Genomic DNA, 7,616 nt, shown 5'->3' with positions numbered 1-7,616 from the left:
TCTCTACCACCTCTCTCTCTCTCTCTCTCTCTCTCTCTCTCTAATTTGCATTTAACAAGCAGTAGCGATGGACCATTTGGATCGTAAAATGGTGTGAAATGGTCTTGAACAAAGAAGAAAGATCTCTGTTGCGCAGTTAACTGTTCTTGTGTGCGATCTAGCCGTTGACCCGTGCATCAGTTTCCCCCACCCCTCTTCTCTCTCTCATCTAATCTCTCTCTCTCTCTCGCTGAAATCTCCCCTATATGATAAAGAGCAACGTGTCTGGCTATGTATGTATATAGACACACACACACACACACATATATATATATATATATATATATATATATATATATATAACGCAGTACCCAGCATAGTGATGAAAAAATAAAAAACCACAGAAATAAATAAGGACGTCTGAGGCCTTTGTCCTGCAATGTACTATAAACGGATTGCATTTGTTATTGAACTCTCTCTCTCACAGACACGCATATATATATATATATATATATATATATATATATATATATATATATATATATATATATGTATGTATACACACACACACATATATATATATATATATATATATATACATATATATATATATATATATATATATATATATATATATATATATATATATACTGTATGTGTGTGCGTGCATTAGTTTGGTAGAATAGTCTCGAAAAATGTATATACATATATGCATGTGTATTTGTGTATCAACATCTTAAAATAGTCAACATTAATTATCTCCAGACATGCAGAAGCCCGCATGTGCAATCTCTGTAACACCAAGGACTTGGGACCAGACGCATTGGACTCTCAAAAATGGCCCAGGGGTTGTAAGCAATTATGCTCTGGTGTGACCCAGGCCACCTAGGGTGGCCCTAGGCGATGGCCCGTAAAACTCCCTAGCTCGTGACAACGGCTTAATTAAGGTCATGCCGAAGAAAATGACGTGGACAGCTCGCTGTGTTGGTTGATGACTAAATATATTCAGAGAGAACGCACCGTGTCAACAACACGTCTGAGGGCAGTGTTGCCATCATAGCGTGCTTTAATCTCGCTATACATATTTGTCTCAATCCTATATGTCTGTTGGGTTTGTGAAAGTTAAACTATAAAAATTTTTTAGTGCTTAGTTTATATAGATATATCGAGAGACGGCTGTATCAAATCACCGATGAGTATTATGAATATAACTTCCCTAAACTGTAAAGAGAGATGAGATGCCGACGGATGGGCGTTATCGAGCACCTGGCATCTAAGGCGAAGTGCCAAATTTACTCATGAAAACGAGGAAGAAAAAACGTACAAAGTTTCTGACCAAACACAGCGGTTATCTCCTTTGATGTTGTGGACGTATGAGGGAATATAACGGTAATATTTCAATACGTTTATTCAATGCAATCGGCCTTTTTTTCCTCTGATGCAGTTACAGGATAGAGTCGGAGCAAACGATGGGTGTTTAAAAATGGAACTTGTAAAGCTCAAATGGACAACAATGGAAGATTGACTATTCAATTGTTCCTTCCATCTACTGACGGGAATTAGAAATCACTTATTTCTTTTTTTGTTCCCTTTCTTATACTCTCTTCCTTTCTTTAATGGACTAATTTACCGATAATGTTCTTATTCTGTTTTTCTTTGTTTAAAGGTCACTCATGAATGGCAGAGAGAAGAGACAGTGACAATACCCCAGAGACTGGCCATATACACATATGATCAGCGCCCAAGCCCACTCTCCATCAAACTAGGACCAGGGAGGGCCAGGCAATGGCTGTTGATGACTCAGTAGGTAGGTCCATAGGCTACTTCAAACATCCCCATTCTTATTCACAAGAACGGTGAGGTTGTGGACACTTAAAGAAACTATCGAGGTTGAATCCCAGTCCAGCAGATTGCCAAACAGGAACGTTTCCAATAGTGTACTACAGTCACTTCTGGGACATTGTTTTAGTCTCATATGTAAAAATAATATAATAGCACTAGTCAGCGCCCTTTCCCATAATTGAGAGTACCATCAGCAGTTCGTCAACCTTTCTCATAGGATCTGCATCGCTCTATCCGTTTGCTCTCTATCCTACATTCTTCGTACATGACCAAACCATGAAATTTGAATGTACTGAATTTAGATACTGCAAAAAAACCTAATATACTTTATTATAAGATTATAGTTCTTCAGAATATGTAAGAAATGTAGAGATGAACTAAGTATATCTGTAAAATTATAAGACCAAAAATAGAATAATATTACTAAAAAATAAAATATTATAATTTTCTTAATACTAATTTAATAATAACATGCCTCAGGTTTTCAAATACCATTCATTATTTTTTTTTTAGATTTTTCATTTTTGATTGAATCCTTTATTTTAGTTGTCCCTCCCTCATTGGGCTAGTTTTCCCTGTTGGAAGCCCTTGGGCTTAGAGCATCCTGCTTTTCCAACTAAAGTTGTAGCTTAGCTAACAATAATAACAATAATAATAACAACAGCAACAACAGCAACAACAACAACAACAACAAAAAACAATAATAATAATAATAATAATAATAATAATAATAATAATAATAATAATAATAATACTATACTAATTAATTCCCCAAGCTACTGCGCTGAAAGTTGGGGAGTGCGTAAAATTACGAGTTCTTCCATTCATAAAATCCCGATGTAAACAAAGACCAATTTCTTTTCTGTGAATGGGAAATTACAACTAGGATGCGTAACTTGTGGGTCACGTGACCTCTGCTTTACAAATATTCCCACGGACACAGAAGACGACTTTGTGGAGAGTGTTCTTTTGGTACTTAAAAGTGAATAAAATTATAAATTGCATAAGTATGATACTTATAAATATTTATAAAATGTTTATAGAATATCTACAAGGCTGAGTCTAAAATTCTCTATAAAGTTGTACTCTAAAATATTGATATACATCGCCTTAAAATATAAAAAAAAAATCTCTATTTTGAATCATTTTATAAGGGTATGCTTGTAGAACATTTATAGAAATATATATTGATATATTTTTTTAAATTATGCACTAAAATATCAACAAAATATGCTTAAAATGAAGCTATATTTTAAAATATTTATAATAAGATATTACAATATCTTAATAAATATAATCAAAATACGTATAAAGCTATTTTATAAATGCAGCCTTAAAATAATGATAAAGTTACAACTAAAAACATTTGTAAATGTGTACGTTAGATATTAATAAAGCCATGATAAAATATCTTCGGAAGGTTACGATAAGAAATATTTATAAAGCTAAACTCCAGTTAAATGGCAGGGCAGGATTAGAAATGAAACTATAAGAGAGATTACTCGAGTACCATATGTGGATGAGATTATGATGATGGGTAGATGGAGATGGTTTGGGCATGCTATTCGCACTCCCCAAGAGAGATTAGTTCACCAAACGTTCAGCTGGGCTCCACAAGGCACTAGAAGAATTGAAAGACCCCAGAGCCTACATGGCTTAGGACTCTTAAAGCGCGAAGTAGGAGATGATGAATGGAGAGTATTGAATTAAAAGCTTAAGATAGAGACGACTGGCGAAATCTAACCGAGGCCCTTTGCGTCAATAGGCGTAGGAGATGATGAACCTTAGAAATACTTATAAAGCTAAAGTTTATAGATACCTAAAAATCTACACTTTAAAAAATCATACAGCCATACTTAATAATTATAAATATTTTCACAGAATGGAGAAATAAGTTTATATAGCTTTTAGGAGATATGTTCATAATGTGATAGAAAAAAAGTATATGTAATCAAGTATTCTTTATAGACGTCACACAGAAAATGCTATTGAAGAATTAAGAAAATAAACGACATGATACATATATTCAAGACCTTACGGTTGCGTCCAGACAGTAGGATATTCTTTTGTGCTCAGAAACTTTGGTTCTAATGTGAGGGCACTCATCTGAGCTCTTTATAACTGGTTTTAAGAAGCCAATAATGTGTGAAACGTGATTGCCATTCCTAGGGCCAGGGAATGGCGGTGTATATCAGGACTGAGTACCCTGCTTCTCATAAGTCCTGCTATCAATGTGGATGTCATGAGATTCAGGTAATAAAAGTTTGTGGCAGAACATAACAACTTTTATTTGTGTTCGAATCTACCGGAATCCAGGACACGGATGATTCTATCTTCGATTGTCTTCTTACCATTATGGCTAAGATACAAGAAGATGATAAAAAGGCTTCTTTTGTTTTTGTTGGGGATTTCAATGCTCACCATAGGGAGTGGTTAAATTCTGTTTCTCCTACTGATCGCCATGGCTTAAGAGCTTTAGACTTTGCCTCTGAATCAGGCTGTGAGAAAATCATAAGTGAAGCTACCCACAGGTCTGGTAACTGCTTGAACCTCGTATACACTGACTCCCCTGGCGTTGGTTCTCCACTTGGGACATCTGATCATGCCTTGATTTCATTAGTAGTGAAGACTGAGCAGCCTGACCCTGATATATCATACTCTTGTCAAATTTATCTGAAATCTCAAGCAGGCCGGAATGGGATTTTGCATGATCTTTTGGGCTTGAATTGGTCACAATTATATAGTAGTGTTGATCCTATAGTCCTTTTGAATGAGAATCTAATCAAGGTTTCGTGTGAAGGACAAACCATGGTTCAATGATGATTGTAGACGTGCTTATTGGAGAAGCAGGAGGCCTATTATCAGGAAATGAGTTATTTCATATACATTCATAATGAGATGAGCTATTAAATATAATTGAATATATCATAAGTTATTTCATTAATTAATTAAGAGAGAGAGAGAGAGAGAGAGAGAGAGAGAGAGAGAGAGAGAGAGAGAGAGAGAGAGAGAGAGAGAGAGAGAGAGAGAGAGAAATTATAGTGATTTAATTCGTTAACAAGTACACTAAGACAGAGAAACAGAGGTAGTAGAGAGTCAAATCGAGTGCCAGGAAGCTGCTAGCGTAAAGTGGTTAACAAAGCAGTGTTGTGCAAGACAAAACAGGACGTTGTAAAACAGCAATGCGGCACAACTGTGATAAACAGCAAATTCCTTTGGAATGAAAGAGTCGCCAGATGTTCAAGCACGTGAACAGTATCGCCGGAAGTCTATGGGTCACGGGCAGCCATCTTGGTTGCCACACCCTGAAGTCTACCATATCAAGGTCTCCACATCAGTGAGTCCTGTCCTGCCAGCAATCCTGTCAGAGAGGCCTTGTTCGGCCTTATTGGACATACCAGCCCCCACCCCTTGGGGGTTCAGAGTTCGCCTACTACATTCTGTCTTTAGAATGGACAGATACCCACCCAGCAACAGAGTCACCCGGCTCTGAAACTCATGCCATCCAGCCATGGTGTAGAAGGAAGCTTCAAGGAAGGAAGGAGATTGTCTGTCTTCTGCCATTCAGTTATAAGTTCCAAGAACTACAAGGAAGAGGGAGGGCAAACGTTACAGGCACGACACAGAAAACGAAGATAGAAAGCACCCTTGCAGACCTGGAGAGGAAGAAACTAAGGGAATTCTCATTCCCGAAATCCAGAATCTACAATTTTTGCATTTCCTTGCCTACGGGGCCAGTGAGCCTCTAACGTTAAAATTTGCACAGTTTTCCTTGAAATTTGCACAGTTTTCCTTAAAATTTGCACACTTTTCCTTAGAATTTACCCACTTTTCCTTATGCCTCAACGGAAAAGGAATACATTTAACCATAAAAAGAAACCCTTTCTGGTACAACCCAGGAACATAAATGGTGGACTACCCTTAGATCTGCACTCTTTGGTGTAGATGCAACAGTCACTCCTTTACTTCAACCAGATAGCTCAGTCACTCACTGTCCAAAGGAAAAGGCAACCTTTTTGGAAGATGTGTTTGACAGTAAACAGAGTAATGAGAAACTCGAACTTCCTCATTCCTGTTTTCCTGAGGCTAAACTAACTAGTTTAGCTTTTCGATCTCATGAGATTAAAGCTCTGTTGATGGACCTTGATGCTTAGGGAGGTGTAGACCCAAATTATATTTTTCCTTTGCTTTTTATAAAGACTGCAGATTTCTTAGCTACAAAGTTATCAGTTATTTTGCGCAAGTTATCAAGAAGAGGAGCTTTTAGCACTTGTTGGAGAATTGGTAATGTTACTCCACTATGTAAATGTGTTTGTAGTAGCTCAAGTCCAACTGATTACCGCCCGATTTCCATAACTCCCATATTATCTAAAGTTTTTTAACGTCTTCTGGCAAAACATCTTAATAGGTTGCCACATTATAAATAAAACATACACACACACACACATACACACACACACCACACACACACACATATATATATATATATAATATATATTTATATATATATATATATATATATATATATATATATATATATATTATACTCGAGCATACCGAAAAACTAATAAAAACAATATCAAAAAGAAAAATAACAATACTGATGACGATAGAAGTAACAAAAACACCTTACTACTACTGCTACTAGTACTACTATCATGCTAATAATAATAATAATATACTGCTACTACTACTACTACTACTACTACTACTATCATTCAAATAATAATAATAATAATAATAATAATAATTATAATAATAATTAAATATTCAAATTAAAGTAACAAATATAGACAACAAACTCTTCTGAAGTCCAACATTATAGGTTTTATCATCCACTTTAGATCATGATTTTTTTAAAATTTAACCTTTTTAATTTAATTTAAATTCTTTATTATTTCAAGTGTTAATATTATTAATCTTGTTGTTGTCATTAGTATTATCATTATTATTATTATTATTATTATTATTATTATTATTATTATTATTATTATTTTCACGTTAGATCATATATTTTTTAATCTAGTTTTAATTTGTTATTATTTCAAACGTTAATTTTTATTATTATTGTTGTTATCACTATTATCATTAGCAGTAATCTAATGTAATAATAGTCCGTAAGCCCAAACTTATCATTATTCTCATTACAAGTAAGATTGTTATTGTTATCAAATAAACATTTCAAAGGATTGGACCTTCTCCTTGTAATTCCTGTTATAATCCGTCACGTAACGCCAGAGGGAAGACACACACACAACAATCCCCATTAGATTCAGTCCAGAGACTGGTAATGGTTGGGTCCAAATTTCTGACTCTTCTCCGGGATTTGCTAATTGAGTTTGAGATCACTTTGTTGGTTTATACGATTGAAGAGACATTAAATTGTTTTAATAGATGACACCAGATGGCTCATAGATTTTCCTGTTTGATTTTTGTTTTATAGATGTATTATTAAAATAATGTGTTATGTATAGATCTATAGTTTTCACTGAGGGATATCGAGTTTCAAACCGTGCTCAGGTCTGATAGAACCCACTGAAACACTGGCATACCTCCCATCTTAACGAGGGTTTGGGGTAGCTGTCATGGGCCTAGTGGTCTCATTGAAACCTGCACTTGTAAGGAATATTTGTTCAACGTTTCTTTTATCTAGATCTTTCTCCTAAAAAAAGTAAAACCAACATTAATGTAATTAGAATGATGTACTTGGAAATCAATCTAAAAAATATAGGCATAGAGTAATAAGAAAATATATTTTAATGGCTTCTTTGTTTAGATTTTGTTATTTCTACCTC

This window comes from Palaemon carinicauda, chromosome 4, assembly GCF_036898095.1.
Source record: "Palaemon carinicauda isolate YSFRI2023 chromosome 4, ASM3689809v2, whole genome shotgun sequence".
In the NCBI taxonomy this organism is placed as follows: domain Eukaryota; kingdom Metazoa; phylum Arthropoda; class Malacostraca; order Decapoda; family Palaemonidae; genus Palaemon; species Palaemon carinicauda.
This window is presented reverse-complemented; position numbering follows the sequence as displayed.